At 44.3% G+C, this 18,033-nt stretch overlaps 1 protein-coding gene across 1 annotated transcript in view; it reads right to left on the bottom strand.

Moving 5' to 3' along the window:
- KCNH1 (potassium voltage-gated channel subfamily H member 1) overlaps positions 1 to 18,033 on the bottom strand; it is a 284,487-nt gene that overhangs the window by 157,602 nt on the left and 108,852 nt on the right. The window lies entirely within an intron of this gene.

The following is an 18,033-nucleotide window of genomic DNA, read 5'->3' as shown; positions in this document are numbered from 1 at the left end:
CACAGCTACACATTAAAAGCCAAAGTCATCCCTGGTGTAACTCGACTGAATTCAATATTTACAACTGGGGTACGTGAGAGTTTAAGAGCCTAATTCTCCACTTCACTGCACCTTGTGCAGTCATTTACACCTGCCCAGAATGAATGTAAAATGCTATAGGATCAGCATAGTAACATTATATACAGGTACAAATGATTACACAGTGCAAGGCAACAGAAAAATCTAGCCTTAGGATGGGATTTCTAGTACTAAAATCCACAGTCTAGAAGATCTGACCCATTTTTTAAAAGCAAACTACATTGGTGTCATTGTTATAAAAGATTCTATTTGCAATTCACTCTGGTCTCTCTTGGTGGGGTAAACAGTCTCTTATTGCTTTCTGTACAGGTACCTCCCCAAATGAAACCTTTTCATCTCTCCCTGTTTGTGGGAGGAATAATCCTTTTCAGAGCATCTGCTTAACACTAATAGCAGATTTATCTGCAAACTCTTTCTCTGCTGGAAGCATGATGTCGTGTGTGTGTGTATGTGCGTGTGTATATATATATTTCAGCTGTTAACAGTAAGAAATATTTTGCCTGTTCACAGATCAGCATCATACCACACCTTTGAAGTGTCATTTAGGATCAAAGGTCTGTCATAAAAGAAAAAGTAACAGAACAATGTTAGGCTTGAGAAACAACCCTACTCCAGCAAAAAATGTCAGAATTATTGTCAGAATTGTTTCTGTATCCCAAGTGCAGCCTCAACAACTGCCTTCTGACTCACAAAACTTTCCATGAGCTATATTTAGAATTGGCAGAATTCAATTTTTTTTTTTTATCATTTCAACAGATAAAATATTGACATTTATTTTTAAGCACGTTTTTAGATTTTTATTGATTTAAATGTTCAGTGTTGCAGGAAATTGGCGGTGTCAGACAATAATTATTAAATAACAGTAAACACTGAGATTCAGCTTTTTAACAGTTAAAACACAAATTGTCAAGATGTCAACATATACGAACTAAATATCCTTAAATCAAACTCTGTTAAGTTTTCAAGCACCATTTTTCTTACTTTACCTATCTGTAAATTTTGATTAGCATCGAAGGAAATATTTTTATCCATGTTTATTTATATTTTATTTATTTCCATTGGTTTGTGTGTACATGGTGAAATCAGCAATAGTTCCTCCAAGCCTAGTAATAGTCTGTCCTTGATCTGTGTACACAGTACCCAGTGAGGTCAAGGAGAACAGCACACACTTGAAGTCTGATTTTTCAGAAGTGCTGAGCACTCAACTCCAGTTGAGGTGAATGGAGCTATGGTTGCTCATCACCCGTGAAAATCTGGCCCTAAAAAGTCTCTAAGGAGCATATTCACAATTTGTCCCACATGCAGAACTTTTCCTGACATCAACTGGATTTCAGTGCTCAAAGTGGGAGGAGCCTGTGCTACTAAAATGGGCTCCTAAGGAGTTGTATACTAACATATATTAAACCTCATGACTAGCCCATGTTAGTACATCTACAAGGCTAGATCCTCTGCTGGTAAAAATCAGCCTACTTCCATCTAAGTCAACGAGGCCACAGCAATTTATGCCAGCTGTGGAATTGGCTCACATTTTCCAAATCATCTGTAACATTACAGTACTCAGCCTTGCTGCATTCTACATGGGCCTGATCCAAAGTTCATTTTGCTCACTGGAAAAACTTCCATTGACTTCAGTGGACTTTGAATCAGGCACTGACAAAGGATCCTACATGCTACCATACCCAAGACAGGTAGAGGATGTTTTAAGAATTACAGCTCAAGCATTCATCCAGAATTTACTAAAACTTTGCAGATTTGTCTCAACAGTTTTCTTTTCACGAACGTTACTATTTGACTACAGAGTTTTCATTTAGATGGCTTGGATTCCAAAGGCTAGCATAATTGAAATGAGAAAAATAAATTAAAGTGGCACTTGTCATGGCTCCAATAACTAATAAGTGTTTTATATTACAACCATTGTACTGGTTTCTGATCCATTGTAAACATAGATCAGATACAGATTTTTTTTTGGCAGAGGAGTTCATTTTATATACCTTTTTTTAAAAAACAGTTTTGAAAAAATATCAGAAGTTTAAACACTGACTCCTGCACAATAAATTCCCTAAGGCTTTGCAGCTTGCAGACAGGTCAATTCCTGCAGCTTCACCTGCATAGGTAGACTCCTGTGCCCACACAGCCCCACGGGCCCTCATGAGGGCACAGGGTTTTCTTTTACAGGATTAGAACTTTAGAACCCGATCTGACTCACACTTCTGTCAGGTACTGACTCCTGCCTGCTACTTTCTAGCATTTACTGCTGATGACAGCCTACATACTAGAAAGGCAGGGAAGTTTGACAAGCCCCCAACGAACAGACCATACTGTCCTGGAGGTGTGATGCAGGAACTAGCATACTCATCTCATCTAGTGCTTTCTTGAGCTCCAGGTAGAGCTCCTGAGCTGCTATTTCCGCAAGGCATTGGGACAGAGCCAGTCTCCTTGTGACTCTTCCCATCGCCTTACACATCGCCTGTCCTGTCACTTTGCCAAAGCTTTCCCACATTAATACTCTTCATAAGAAAACCCTACTTAAATTAAAGACTGATTAAAGACTGAGAAATACTGGTATAAATCTTAGTGTGGCATTAAATGTTTTATAAATAACTGCAAAAACATATTTACAGTTCTACCTCACTAATGAACTTCAGTGTTGAATCAGTGGCAAACACATATTGTTTGAAAACAAAGTATGGGAGTTATTATTAATTTACACACTTACCTGCCAGGACCAAGTTCAGGGTTCTGTTTCCCCTGCTGGAACTGATTGCATCAAAACTGCCTATAAGGGAAGGAAGCAGCTCCACGGTCTGCTGCTTTGGGCCTTAGGGGCTGGCTTCAACTCTTCCAGGAGAAATTCAGAACTCTGAACTCAGGTCCTGGCAGGTTGCAAAAAGAGTTTCCTTTGAAAATGTATTTGATAGTACAGCAAGACCTGTCTGAGGCTCCCACCCAGAGGGCTAACAAAAAACTGTGCTGCTTAGTAAACACAAGGTCTGTAACTAAATGTCAAATACAATTCTGCCAGAACCTTGGGATACTTCAGTGGTTGTCTGAGGGAGGGAGACGACCACATACTGGAGGAGTTCTTAGTCTACAAAATGCTGGATTTTAAGTCAGCTTTGTCTAGCTCCCCAACTAGCTAGCATGCCTACCATGCATTTCAATTGCCCCAAATGTACCTCCCAGTGCACAGCCTGAGCATCTGGGAATCTACTTGGAGCTGAAGGAAAGGAATCATTCCCTTCCCTAAAATAGGGAGCAGCTGAGCAACCTTGCAGCTGCTACTGTGGGCTGGAGCTGCCCCTGTCATCAGACCCACTCTCCTTCATGGGGCAGAGAATGCCCAGCAAATTCACACAGCAGTATATTCATAAGCCCAGTGCTGTCTGCCCCCTCCTGTCTGATATCCCAGCTGCATGCTAGGCCACATGTAGCTCAAACAAAGCTGGGCCCTATATCTCACTGGAGACACCATCTCCTCACATAGACCCCCCCCAAATTCTACCTCCTCCTCCTCCCTGCAGTTACTTTCTGTGGGGGTGCTGGGCATTCATAGAAAAGGCATTCAGATTCTCCCCACAATGGCCTATGAACTTAAGCTTTTTTTAAAAATAAAGCAATGAAAAGAACACATATTGAGCTCTGTGCAACAAAGCAAAGGAGTCTGTTTTCCTTTCAGTATGTAAGCGCATCCCACATAACACCCATTAACTGTAATGTAATTTGTGTGTGTGTGTATTGAAGGGCAAATTGATTGGTTCTCCCTGCCAGCCCTGAAGATTTACACCTTCAGCAGTTTCTAACAATAGCAGTGTCACAGATCAATCGATAGTAGTTAAATTCTACAGGAGGATTTGGGTTTTTTAAGGGAAAGTGTAAAATCGAGACAAATCCCAAGGCTGTCTTTTTCATGACTGTAGCTCACATTGACCACTCCTGTCCTCCCACTCTCTGCTGTCACAATTTTTCAGAATGACCCTCACAGAGGGGGCAGCCAGAGCGCAAATGATTAAACAGCTGCTGTCTTGGACAAGAGTTTAATTAATGTAATCAAAACCATAATGAGGTTAATTGCAGCAAACAGGCATCACCAATTAGCTCACAAATTGCCAACCTAGCATAGCTAACAATCACGGGGCCTCCAATTAATAGTACATGCCCCTGCCCCTTGTGTCACACATCAAGAGGCAGCACAAAGAAATGGGACTTTCTCCCCAGTAATAAGGAAGGGCTTGAAAAGCAGACAAAACACTACAGTGTGGAGGGTCATGACGAGAAAGAGAATACAGAGTTCCAAATGTGTGATAGCAACATTATGTACAATGTCAATGCAGCACAGCTGTCTCGAAACCAATGCTCACACCAGCATAATCACACTCCTGCTTGGTACACCTTTCATTCTATGCAAGACCAGGGCAACCTCACTTGGGCTAGGCCGAACACAGATGTGACCATCGGAGAGCTGTAGGAGGCAGCGTTTGGCCCAATTATGCCTACCGAAAAAGGAGCAGCATATTCCAGTATATTATTATAGATGTGCTGTTTGATATTATAATGCTTAGAAGCTGCAGTTGTGGAACAGGATCCTATTTAGCTAGGTGCTGTGAAGACATGTGGAAGAGAACGGTCCTAGCAAGAAAAGCAGGGTTGAGCACTGAGCTGTGACTAAGGAGTCTAGTCCGTGACAAGTCACTTAGGCCCAGCTCCTCAGGCGCCTAATTCCTCTTAGCCCAGGCCCAAGTTTTCCATATGGCTACCAGGTGAGAGTACCTCAGTTTGTAGGTGCCCAACTTGAGACATCTGTCATGGGCCTGATTCCAAATGTGAAGCACCCACAACTCCAGTTCAAGTCATAGGATCTGTGGGCACCCAGCACCTCTGAAAAATTAGGTCTGAAAAACCTGATTCTTCTCAGCCTTGCACTTGATATAATCATCTATACCTGTGCAAGTGTGTGTAAAATGCTACCAAATCAAAAAGGTAGCATGTTACACATCCTGCACAGCTGTAAGGGACCACACAAGAAGCTAAGTAATGGAAAATCAAGCCCTGAGGCTCAGATCCACAAAGGGATTTAGGTCATAGCTACACTACAAAGTTTTGCTGCCTCAAGTTCTGTTGGCGTGCAGCCGCCGCAGTTAGTATATCACTTGTGGGAGTGCACACTTGGCTTCGAGTGCGAGTGCTGCACTTACTCACCAGGCGTACTTGCATTGGTGCACCATGGGGTAGCATCCTAGTGTGCAACCTGCCTCCATCCACTGTACAGTCTTTTAGGAATTTTGCCAGTGCATGGTGGGGCAGAAACAACTTGCCCAGGGGTGACTGGGAGCAGGAGGTCAACAGCTCTTCACTATTATCTGGAACATTGCAAGCACAGGACACGCAATTCTCCAGTATTTGCAGAGCTGCAAGGAACATGACAATTTGCTGGCATTCAGTTTGCTGCGGTACATAACAAGAACCAATTCAAGATGGTTGTTGGCATTCACGGAGCAGTTGCAAATAGTGCAGCTTCATTTCTGAGCTCAAACAAACAAGGACTGACTGAAGGGATTGCATCCTAATGCAAGTTTGGGATGAAGAGCATTGGCTGTGGAACTTTCAGATGCACACAGCCACATTCCTAGATCTGTGTGCTGACCTCACATCAACGCAAGGACACCAAGCTGATAGCTGCTCTGACCGTGGAGAAGCAAGTGGCAGTCACATTGTGGAAATTTGCAATCCCGATTGCTATCGGTCAGTGGGAAATCATTTTGGAGTGGGAAAATCCAGTGGGGGGGCTGTAGTCATGCAAGTCTGCAGGACTGAGACCCAGCAATGTGCAGGACATAGTGGATGGTTTTGCAGCTAGGAGGATCCCAAACTGCAGTGGTGCAATAGATGGCACACATCTCCCTATTTTGGCCCCAGAACACCTTATGACAGAAAGGTACATCAACAGAAAGGGCTACCTTTCCATGTTTATGCCAATGCTGGTCGATCACTGGGGACGCTTCACTGACATCAACGTTGGCTGGTCAGAGAAGGGTGTATGACGCTTGCATCTTTAAAAACGTAGGACTGTTCAGAAAGCTGCCAGCAGGGACCTTCTTTCCTGACTGAATTACCAGTAATGTTGAAATGCCGATAGCAATCCTGGGAGATCCAGCCTACCCCTTACTGCCCTGGCTTATGATGCCACCTCAGCAGCACCAAGGAAAGATTCAACTACAGACTCAGCAAGTGCAGAGTGACAGTGGAATGTGCTTTATGGTAGATTTAAGGGACACTGGCATTGTTTACTCAAGACTGGATCGCAGTGTGAAAAATATTCCAATGGTTATAGCTGCTTGTAGCATCCTGCCTAGGGGGAAAGCTTGCTGCAGAGGTGGAGCAGCTGTCTGCTGAGTTTGAACAGCCAGACACAAGGGCTATCAGACGAGCTCCGCGCAGGTCTATATGGCTTAGGAAGGCTTTGAAAGAGCACTTTAATAGTGAGCCACAGTAATGTGCTATAGTATACTGTGCTCAACCTGGCACTGCAGTTTGGGGGCCTGTCAGGAATTGTGTGATGCTTGCTGCACATTTGTGCATATATTTCTGCCAGTGCATCTATTAATGTTGGGGTGCTTGCTGTACAGTTATGACGACTACACTGTTTGGCACTGATCTGATGCGTTGTGAATGCACAAGACTGCTACTTTCACTGCCAGTAGGGATTATACATCATGTGGTGCAAACTAATCAAGATGAATAGTTTTCAAAACAAAAAAGTTTTATTCACGGACGAAAACAACTAAAAAAAAAGTCTGAAGAATTTAGAAGTATACTTACCAAGATGGACAACCCAAGAAAAGGCCTTTTAAAAAATTCACAGGTTTTTATAACTACAGGGGAGGGCTTCCAGTCTCTCTGACCACTGGCCGTGGAGTTCACAGTTGTGACCAGAGTGGTCAGTGTTGGGCATTGTGGGACCGCTGCTGGAGGACAACTAGGCTCGACATTAGTAATGCAGTGTCTACATTCAATGCCGTGTTAATCGCTGTACGTTGACTTTGGCTCAATGCCGCTTGGGGAGCTGGTGTTTCTGTGTCAGTGTAATGAGGCGCTTACATTAGTGGGAGACAAATTTCCATGTAGACATGTGCACAACTAGTCAACAAGGCGGCTTATGTCGACCTAATTTTGTAGTGTAGACCAGGCCTTACAGGTGCCTTGCCACCCTCTGGAATCCATAAACCCTGGGTTAGGTGCTAGGCTCCCTATATAATGAATGGAGAGAGAGAAGCACCTGAGAGCGGGATCCACAAAGGCTGGCATGCTAGGTAGGGAGCCACCTAAGCTAGCCAATGGAGGGGTGTCTCCTCATGCAATTAGGCACCCATGTCTGGGCTGGAAGGAGGTGTCTATCTCTGCCTGGAATCCACAGGCAGGAACCTTCTCCTGGGGACAGGTGCCTAAGTCATTTAGTGAAAGAACAGCTGTGGTGCATACTTAACTGTACACAAATTGAGGAGGAGACAGTGGTGGCCTCCCTTTTAACCATTAGCTTAGCAGTTAGGGGACTCTCTCGGAATGTGAGAGACTCTGCTTCACTCCCGCCTCTGCCTGGGGAGGAGAAAGGAAGGATTTGAATAGGCTCTCCTACTACTGAGGCGAGTGCTCTAACCACTGAATTATTGACTATTCTGATGTGGGTCTCCCTCAATCTCTCCTGTTAAAGCTGTTCCACTTTCTTTAGCTAAATAAATATGCATTGGGCCAAAGACAGAGTGAGAAGCACTCTGCAGTCCAGCGGTTAGGATGCTCATCTGACAGGTGAGGAACCCTGTTCACATCCCCTCTCCTCATCAAACAGAGGAGGAGGAGGGGGGGAGGGGCGGGAATTGAATCAGGGTCTCCTACATTCTGGATAAGTGCCCTAACCACTGGGTTAAAAGTTATAAGGGAGGCCCCTTCCTTTCCTCCTCCTCCCCCTTAGATTTTAGGCATCTAGAGAATTAGGCTTTTCAGGGGTTTTGAGAATCTCCATGATGCCTACACTTTAGACTTGGAGGCAGCCCTTTGTGGATCTGGGCCTGCATGCAGCAAGTTAGGCACACAAAAATAGTGGACATTTAAAAAAAACTTCTCTGTCCCTAAATGACACTACCTGTAGTTGGGAGTGATATTTACCCAGCTTTGTGAAATGCTTTAGGATTTACAGATGATAAATGATACATCAAGTGCAAAGTATTACTGAGTCCCTTTTACTGACCAGGTGACTACTACTTGACAAACGTGTGTTCTTCCACACCACCAAGACTTTATAAGTAAGAATTCACCACACACTGCATCCAAATCCTTGTGAGAGAGAGACTGCATCTTCCACACAATAAACACTACAATATTCTGAAAGCATTTCTCACCTGATCCTCAGCTGCTATAAATCACATGGAGCTACATCAATTTACACCAGCTGAGGATTTGGCCTAATGGTTTCCATTAAAATTGGTCTTTTCAGGGTGTTTGTTGGCAGCCACCATCCAAGATTATCTAGGACAATGCAAGTACAGGGCCCCAAATATTATATGTGATGACCCCCTCTTATGCTGTTAACATCAGGGAGGAGAAACATTTCATAGATATGAATATGAGATAAATTCATCCCTGGTATAAATCCACAACATCAATGCAGTTAAGTCAGGGGGATGAATGTAACCATGCACATTTTGTTGTTCATCTTCTGCTAGGCAGATTGCATAGGTGTAGAAGTGCAGAGTAGTACGAAAGCTGGATTTTGTTCATAGGTGTCCATGAATATAATCTGCAGCAATAAGGCAGAGTGGGTGCACTTATCTGCCCCATGCAGTGCAGGAGGTAAGGGCTCCTGTAGAATCCTTGCCTCAGAGAGCGCATTGTAATTGCAAGGTGCAGTAAGCACCATGCAAAAAGCAACCCTACCTTATTAAGGGCCAAAGAGCCTGATTCACTGTTGCCCAGCGTCTTGTGTACTCATTTCCACCAGTGCAAGGAGGCTATCAAATGCCAGCAAATCAGAAAAATAGCACTTTTAACCAGATTAAAGGACAAAAGCTAGGTGCTAAACAAGTGGGAATCTGGTCAAAAGTGTCTCTGGCCCTCATGCAGTTTAGCTGTGGAGGGAAAGTAAGGAGCCCTTCCCCCCATTTTATGCCCCAGGCAAAGGCCTGGGACAACTGCAATCCCTGCACTTGGTGATATAGAGATTTTTCACTTTGGGCACAATTTGCCCCAAAGGGAGTGTGGAGGATGAAGGGCCATGCCAACTCCTCCTATGTGATAAGCACAAACTTGCCAGGACTATCCCCTGGGCAGTGCAGCCGCTCCATACACAGCGCCTGACCCCCAATCCTAAACCACAGTACGTATCAGTCAGCAAGCAGAAACCATTTCATCTATGTAAGGAAGTTTTTTGTTTTGGTTTTTTAAACCATTTTTGTTTCCTTCAGAGCATCGAGAGGTTGTTATTAAAAGCCCTTGCTTTGTTAAACAATAATGGTGTGTAAGCATGGTCTGAATGAGCTCTCCCCTGCTGAGCGAGCAGAGGGAAGGGGGAGGCAAAAGGCTTCAGGACCAGACTATTTGCAGGAGCACACCTACCCCACCTAGCTGCTCAGCACGATGGGACTGCGCTTTGCCTAAGTGATGACTTTGGCTGGTGTTGGGTTACAAATCACGTTCGTGTTAATTGCAGGGGTAATGAAACGTTGCTCCCCTTATTGTATGAGAAAAAGGGCAGCAGAACTGTGCTGAACCTGTCCTGATGGAGGGATAACCCTCATCAAACCTGAGCTTGGTAAACAGGGGGCTCGGATGCAGACCCTTGTGAAAAGCAGAGGGGGTGGGGACAGGTGTCCCTGTTGGGAGGTGGGCTCTGCCTAAGAGTCCTAGGCATGGTTGAACTGGCTCCTCCCCCCTGTTCAAAGATAGAGTTAATTTAGGCTCCATTAGGAGTCTTTTGTTTTGTTAAGTGTTCACTAGAGCTGAAATCACTTGAGGGACAGCTCTTTCAGCCTGCTTCAGCAGTGAAGTTCTCACAAAGAGCTGACAATCACTATGAGCTGGGTGCTATCCCAAAGGACCCACCAGCAGAGGTCGCAGTAGAGAAGCAGGTAGAAGCAGAAGATGATGATGTGCATCGGTGATGGCTAGCAGGATGGCCAGCAGAGCAGGGAGCAGCTGGCAAAGAGGACAGAAGCAGAGTAAGGAAAGGGCCTTCTCCTCCCACCCCTCATCTCCCCAACCAGGGTATGAGGTGAACTCTGCAGCTGTACCTCTGAACTCTGGGTCTGCACTAAGGACAACAACTGTGAGTGTGGTGGTTGGAGGGGAGAAAGGCATTAAAGGAACTTCTGGTTGCTGGACTTAAGAAACTGAGGCAAATGGAAACTGCCCAATGTACTCTAGGGTGGGTGTTTTGCTCCTGGTTTTATGCTTGTGAATCCACATGTGGCATTTTCCCAAGTTAATTCTGGATCACTTTTCCACTTATCAAGTTTCTTTTCTGCACTCAGTTTCTATGCATGCAAGAGGGGAAGTATTGCCTCTAGAGGCACCCCTGATGTGGGGTATAATTGTCTCAGGTTACTGGGTGAGGTCTCAAGCCAGTTGTGTGTGGTACTATCAAAAAGAAACCCCTAGATATTGAACCTGGCCCTTTTTGCTGCCGATTGATTCTGACTGGCAGCAGGGCTACATTTGCGCAATTCAGTTATCATTTTTCAAACCCTTGTAACTCAGCTAAACAAAGACAAGTTTCACCAGGATGCCATAAAGATCCTCCCTAAGGCCTATCTCCTTGCCAAAATTTCAACTTTCTAGCCCCAGTCAATTTTATTATGTTCACAGCATACAAACAGAGAAGGCAGATAAAAACATAAAATACTCTTTCAGGAAGGCTTTAGTGAACACTACTTTATTTCTTAAAATCCAGAACTATAATACACAAGAACCAAAAGAGAGAAAAAGCAGACTGCTCCCTAATGCAGAGGCACAATTCACCCCACCTCACTGCAGACTGGTTCTGATTGCATGCTTCCCAATATTCATGTAAGCTTGACCAGAGAACCCCTTACAAATAAAAGTGACAGCCTACACTTTCAACACAGTTTTCAATACACAATAGATTTGACTCTAGGACCATTAAAAGAGATTAACAATTTGCTTTATAAAATGGGAACTTGTATTTCCCCTCTCCCCTCCACCTCCCCCTGGTCCTGCTGCTCAAAAGTGGCTGAATCATTTTTGTACAAACTTAAAAAAAAAAAATCACTCTCACACAGACCAGGCCTTGACAATTTCAGCATAACAGATGAAAGATTCTGAAAGTTAGGAGCAACTGTATTGGGGAATGTAGAATAAATGCACTCTTAGGCACCCTTAACTATAGATGTTGCTAATATTCTATTTGCATAAATATCAGGATGACAGCAGATAAATGAGGACAGTAAAAAAAAATCAGGAGTGGCGGGAACGAATAGTAATCCAAAAAAAATTACATAATATACATGTTGTCAATGTGTGGCAGAGACCAGACATAGAAACAAAGAGCTTTTTACAGATGTCTTTTTTCCTTAAGTAGAAAGACACTGGTCCAATCAAGCTGCTTTGAATTGTTGATCATAGTTTTTATGCTCTGTTTACTTATCTGATTGTAATTTTCAAAGCCCAACGCCTGAATTGCAATGCACCAGTGTATTCACTACATGGTGATAAGGCATAGTAACAGCATTGGGATTGCCCAAGGAATACAGGAGGAGGAGTACTGGTTTGTTGTGCCACAGATAACAGCACTAAACTCATCAGTTGATGCCAGGAAGCTGCATTCATCTCCTTTGCTCGAGAGACCATATTTCTGGCATTGCAGTTCTTTCCTGGCTAGACCAGACAAATTAATTGTATATTAGCATAATCCCCTCCGTTTGAAAGTGCAGTTGTTTCACAGCTGATTAAAGGCTTCAGACTGGGGAATCGGCTTTATATTACTACTTTTTCCTGTTAATGTAATTCATTTGCCCATTCACATTTTAATTTTACAGCACTATACCGCTACATTGAGGTCTCTCTTCAGCACTTCCATTGACTTATAGTTGTGTACATAGCTAGGCTGTGTAACCATGTGATTTTATTAATGTTATCCTCCCCTCTTCTTTATGGCCAACATTTTCCAAAAGGTCCATTGGTTTTGAGCTGCCCAACTTTTGGGTACCCAGTTTGAGACGCCAAAGGCCTGATTTTTCAAAGGTGAAGTCAATGGGAGCTGCAGACGCTCAGCAGCTCTCAATATCAGGCTCTCACCATCTCAAGTTGAAAAAGCCAGAAATTAAGGCACACAAAATAAGAGAAAATTCTGGCCCAAATCACTTGCCGAAGGACACAAAAGAAGTCCAAGGCAGAGGGAGGAATAGAACCCAAATCCAACCTCCAGGAGCCTGTTTGTATGCACAAAAATCTGCCTGTTTGAACATGCAAAACCTTTTTAAGTTTGAAAATGACTCTAGCTGTTCAATGAGAAAGGGTGGATGGGTTTTCAAAACAGACTCCCTGAGCTGAACAAACTCAGGAGAGATTCTTTCTGGGAAAGATGTTTTGTCTCTCTGTAATTATAATAGCTGGAGGAGGAGTAGGTCCCAGTGGCAAACGCTTGAGGGCCCTGAGTAGTTTCTCATTTACCCTAGGGGAAATCAAGAGAAACTTCATTTGTCAGTGGAGTTAAAACTGGTGAGAGAAGAGAATCAGGTCTGAGAATTACGCAGTTTTTTAGGACTAGTGTCAATCATCTCCCCTCAGTGTGGCTTATTTGTGTGCTGTCCTCGGATAGAGTACATAGCTAGGAGTAGATCATGTAGCTATCCACCATCAGCTTCAGAACCAGAGCACACGACAGCAACCCTTCTATTCTATTGAGTCTAGGATCAGGATACTGCGGAGACTCAGAAAGCAATCTGCTGCTTTTCAGATATAATTACAGCAAGCGAGTTCTCTCATTTACATGTAGTTACGTTCCACTGAATTGTTAGACGCATGCATGCCTGTAGCATTTAAAATGACCTTCAACTAATGGGTATTTCAAACAGTGGATCATCTGGGGAAAAAGAAAAGTCCTGCTTTAGTTGGGTAGGGATGGGCCTACCATGCAGCCAGAGGCTGGATGGCAAGCACCTACCTGGCATGTTGAAAGATAAGAAGAGCAACACTGTATAGCCAAGTGCCAACTAATTATTGAGGAGTGGAACTTTTCTGTGATCAGTCAACAAAGAATTTGGCCGTACATGACCGAGGCAAAGATTGCTGTGCATCTTCTATTCTATGCACTGCTGCATAAGAAAGGGTGCACACACAATAAAATCTTCTTTGATCGTAAGGTAGTGTGTATTTTTGCAATACTAGGCTATAGATAGTAAGTACAATAATGTAAAGTTATTAAGTCAGGAAAAATAAAATAGAATTGTCAGACAGTGCTTTATGTTTTCGCCACCGACATCTCCTTTGTCTGCAGATCTACTTATCACCACTTCCACTGCATTGCCCATGTACCCTAGCTCTACAGAAATCCTCAGCCATACCTTCGTCCACTTACCTGACTACTGTGACGGGCTCCCCACGTCCCCTGCTTTCTGAATTCAGTATATTGAGATCATCACTGCCCCCTTTCTCATACATACAATTTACTCTATCTTCAAGCTACTCCACTGCTCCTCCATTTCAGGATCCAGTGGAAAGCTGCTTTGCTGGGACTTAAAACCCACAGGGTTTTGTCATCCTTTGTCTCTCATTGCTTTCTTGCTCACTCCCTCTGTTTGTATAACTCTGACTTTCCTTCACTCCCTTGTTCCAAACGATCACCATCCACAGGTCCCCAACCTAGGTCCAAAAGGGCTCATGGGAGCAGACACATTGCAGGAGTGAGCCTGGTCAGAGAAGGATGGACCCCGGCAGCACCACGACAGCCACCAGAAACATCAGACTCATCCAAATGGGACCTCCACCTCCAGATGGATAATCATAGAAGATTAGGGTTGGAAGGGACCTCAGGAGATCATCTCAAAGCAGGACCAACCCCAAGTAAATCGTCCCAGCCAGGTCTTTGTCAAGCCGCACTTAAAAACCTCTAAAGATGGAGATTCCACCACCTCCCTAGGTAACCCGTTCCAGTGCTTCACCACCCTCCTAGTGAAAAACTTTTTCCTAATATCCAACCTAGACCTCCCCTACTGCAACTTGAGGCCATTGCTCCTACTTCTGTCATCTACTACCACTGAGAACAGCCTAGCTCCATCCTCCCTGGAACCCCCTTTCAGGTAGTTAAAGGCTGCTATCAAATCCCCCCTCATTCTTCTCTTCTTCAGACTAAACAAGCCTAGTTCCCCTCAGCCTTTCCTCATAAGTCATGTGCTCCAGCCCCCTAATCATTTTTGTTGCCCTCCACTGGACTCTCTCCAATTTGTCCACATCCTTTCTGTAGAGGGGAGCTTACAGTGTCATCCATATCTAAGAGAGGGACTCAGAGAAGACTGTATTTTGGACCTACCATTGCCACTTCAAATATTTAGTTATTCCATTTAGCCTTACTAATACCCCAGAGACGTTCTAGCATTTCATTAATGATGTGCTATGAGATCTCCTGGACCAGTTTGTGGTGGTGTGTGTGGAAACATGAAGTTTGTCACAAAGGCAGTTTGAGCATGTAGCTGAAGGCTGAGAGGACGTTAGGAAATGTGCTGACCCATCAGCTAGGCTGGTCAAAGTTTTCTCGGAAGCTGAATGAGATAGCAAACTACTAACTACCTCTTTCTTCTTGACTGAAGTTGTATTTTTCCAATTTAGAAATAAGCTATGCACATGCCTTCTTTTGTAACCAAATACGGGAATGTAACCAAATATGGGAAGTTCCTTGTACAGCTGTTTGTGCAACTCACCGTTATTTCTTCATTGTGTTACGCATGCTTAATGCATTTTGCTGTATAACAATGATTTTGTAATAAGTTTGTATAAAAACCCTCACACGACGCAGATCAGGGGCACAGTTCAGCTGAAGATGTTGCCCCAGGTAATTACCTTGTAATAAAGGTCTTTTCCTTGCCCACCCAAACAGAAGTGAAGACTCTGTTTTCTTCTACAAGTGCTTATATGATATATTGATCTTCTCAGGTAATCTGGACCATCACAACACTCATGTCCACACTATCTTGGAGAGACTATGACAACATGGTCTGTACAGTAAACTGGAGAAGTATGCTTTCAAACAGACATCAACTAAGTTCTTGGGTTTCATCCTGTCACCAGAAGAAATCAAAATATATCCACACAATGTCAAGGATGTCCGCAAATGGGCAACATGTATGACCTATACCATTTTTTAGATTTTGTGAACTTTTACCAGACGTTCATTTCGAATTTTTCAAAACAAGTTGAGCCCCTTACTGCCCTACTCGAGAAAAACACCCAGTTACATTAGTGATACAAGGCCTAGCACACATTCGATCTGTTGAAGCTTGCCTCTGCACAGTACTGGCCTACCCAAATATAACGCACATTTTCATTGTGGAAGCCTACACCTTTAGTAGGGCTATTGGGGCAGTCCTGTCTGAAAGGCATGGACCCAAGAAAATATTGCACCCCATCAGCTATTATTCAAGGAAGCTTACCCCTGCTAAGCAAAACTATGAGATCTTGAACAAGGAGTTCCTAGTAATTAAGACCATCTTTGAAGAATGCTGACACTACTTGGAAGGGGACCATCATCCAATCCAGGTATTCACTGACCGTAAGAACCTGGATCACCTGCACAGGGCCAAGGCCCTAAACCAAAGACCGCTCTGTTGGACTTCATTCTTCTCCTGGTTCAATTTTATCTTGACTGACCATCCTGGGACCAAAAATGGCAAGGTTGACACCTTGTCCCAAAGATTTGGCTCCAACCCATGTGGCCCAAGTCTGGAACTAGCCCACATTCTCAATTCCCATAATTTCCTTAGTACGACTCACTGCAAGGGCCTGCTCATGCTCAGCCACTCTACCTCTATCTCCAGAATTCCACCTGACGAGTTTGCCATTATCAACTGAGAACCACATGACAACTGTGAGGGGATCACATTTGTAAGGGATTGCATTTATGTTCCCCAGGACCTGCAAGAGTGGCGGCTCTTCAGCTGTGCCACAACTCCACCTTGCAGAATACTTAGGGCAATCTAAAACCAGACAATTAACATCTCATTTCTTCCCATGGTCCCCAAATGTACCCCATGATAAAGACCTTTGTAACTTCCGGCCAGAGGTGTGTGTGCACCAAGATCCCACGTCAGAAACCCTGCAGTCTCCTCCAATCTATAGACATCCCATCTCCGCCGTGGGAGACCAATTCCTTGGACTCTGTGGTGGAACTTCCAGAATTCAGTGTTTTCACAACCATCCTGACAGCAGTAGATTGCTTTTCTAAGATGGCCCATTTCATTCCCTGCACAGAGTTACTTTCCGCAGGGGAAACCACCTGGCTCAGGACAAACAATGTAATCTGTCTTTATGGTTTCCCGTACCACATCACCTCAAACCAGGGGCTATGGTTTACGGATTGCTTCTGGTGTGAGGCCCTATATTTATTAGGAGTCTAGGCACACCTGTCCTCTATCCTCAGCTGAGCAGCCAAACAGAAAAAAATCAACCAGATCCTTGAACAATACTACATCAATCGTCATCAGGATAACTGGTCTTCGTTGTTACCCTATGCAAAGTTCTTGTGCAATAACGTGGACCACGCATCTACAGGCCACAGCCTCTTCTTTATCAACTTTAAGTACCAGTCCCAATTTCACTCACAACTACCCACATCCTCCCACTACACATCAGCCTTAGAGCTAGTAAAACACAGCCATCACACCCAAGAGGAGGCAAAGGGACAATGAAGGACTACAAAAAGTACACTAACAAACATAGACAACAGGACCCTCACCTACCCTGTAGAACAAAAGATATGGCTTTCTACAAAGCACCTCCACACTGACAGACTCTCTTGGAAACTAGACTATCAGTTCTTTAGGCCACACCAGATTTGGCAATAAATCAACCTGGCCACCTTTGAGCTCCAGCTGCCTCACTCCCATATTCCACATCTCACTTCTAAAACCACACACCAAGAACCCATTTCCCCATACAGCCTAATCACCACCCCCAATGGTGTAAATACAGGGTCAGGAGGAATACATTGTTCACAAAGTCCTCAACTCTAAGATCAAGTGGGACAAATTATGGTATTTGATTGATTGGGAAGGTTACAGCCTAGAGGAACACACTTGGGAGCCAGCTGAAAATGTTCACACTCCCATCCTGGTTCAGACTTCCTTAGGAGCCACCCTGAGAAACCTGGACCCACATCACCCAGTGGGCACCTGCAGGGATGGGAGTGATGTCATGACCCACAGGTCTCAAACCAGGGCCTGCAGGATTCAAGGGAGCAGCCAGCTGACAATTGCTTATCTGAGACCCTTGAAGCCCATCCCCAGTGAGAGGCTTCATTTCTGAGGTTCAATTGGCAGAGTGCCAGAGCAGCTGATTGGCCTGCTGGCTCTAGTTAAGCCAGAAGCAGGAATAGGAAGCAACTAAATAACTGGGCTCCACCCTCCTCTGGACAGTGTGCCTTGTTTTACCTGTTCCCTCAGCTTGACTTCCTGGAATCTGCATTTGGTTCCTTATCTCCAGTTTGGCTGAGAGTCAGGCCAGTTTAGGATACCAGACGGCCTACCTTAGACCCTCTGGTATTCTGTCCTGGCCTGACTCTGGTTCCTGACTCATGGTTTTAATCTCCAATTTGTCTCCTGCTTCTCACTTCCTGGTATCCTGACCCAGTCACCTCGACTCTTGTCTCGTGATGGCAGACTCTGGCTCCAATTACTGGGTCTGGCCGCCCATGATCCGGCCATGACACAAACACTTTCTAGTTTTGGGGTAAGAGCCTTG

The sequence above is a fragment of the Emydura macquarii genome, unplaced genomic scaffold (genome assembly GCF_026122565.2).
Source record: "Emydura macquarii macquarii isolate MOO-44397 ecotype Brisbane River unplaced genomic scaffold, CSIRO-AGI_Emac_v2 contig_2676, whole genome shotgun sequence".
In the NCBI taxonomy this organism is placed as follows: Eukaryota; Metazoa; Chordata; order Testudines; family Chelidae; genus Emydura; species Emydura macquarii.
This window is presented reverse-complemented; position numbering and strand designations above follow the sequence as displayed.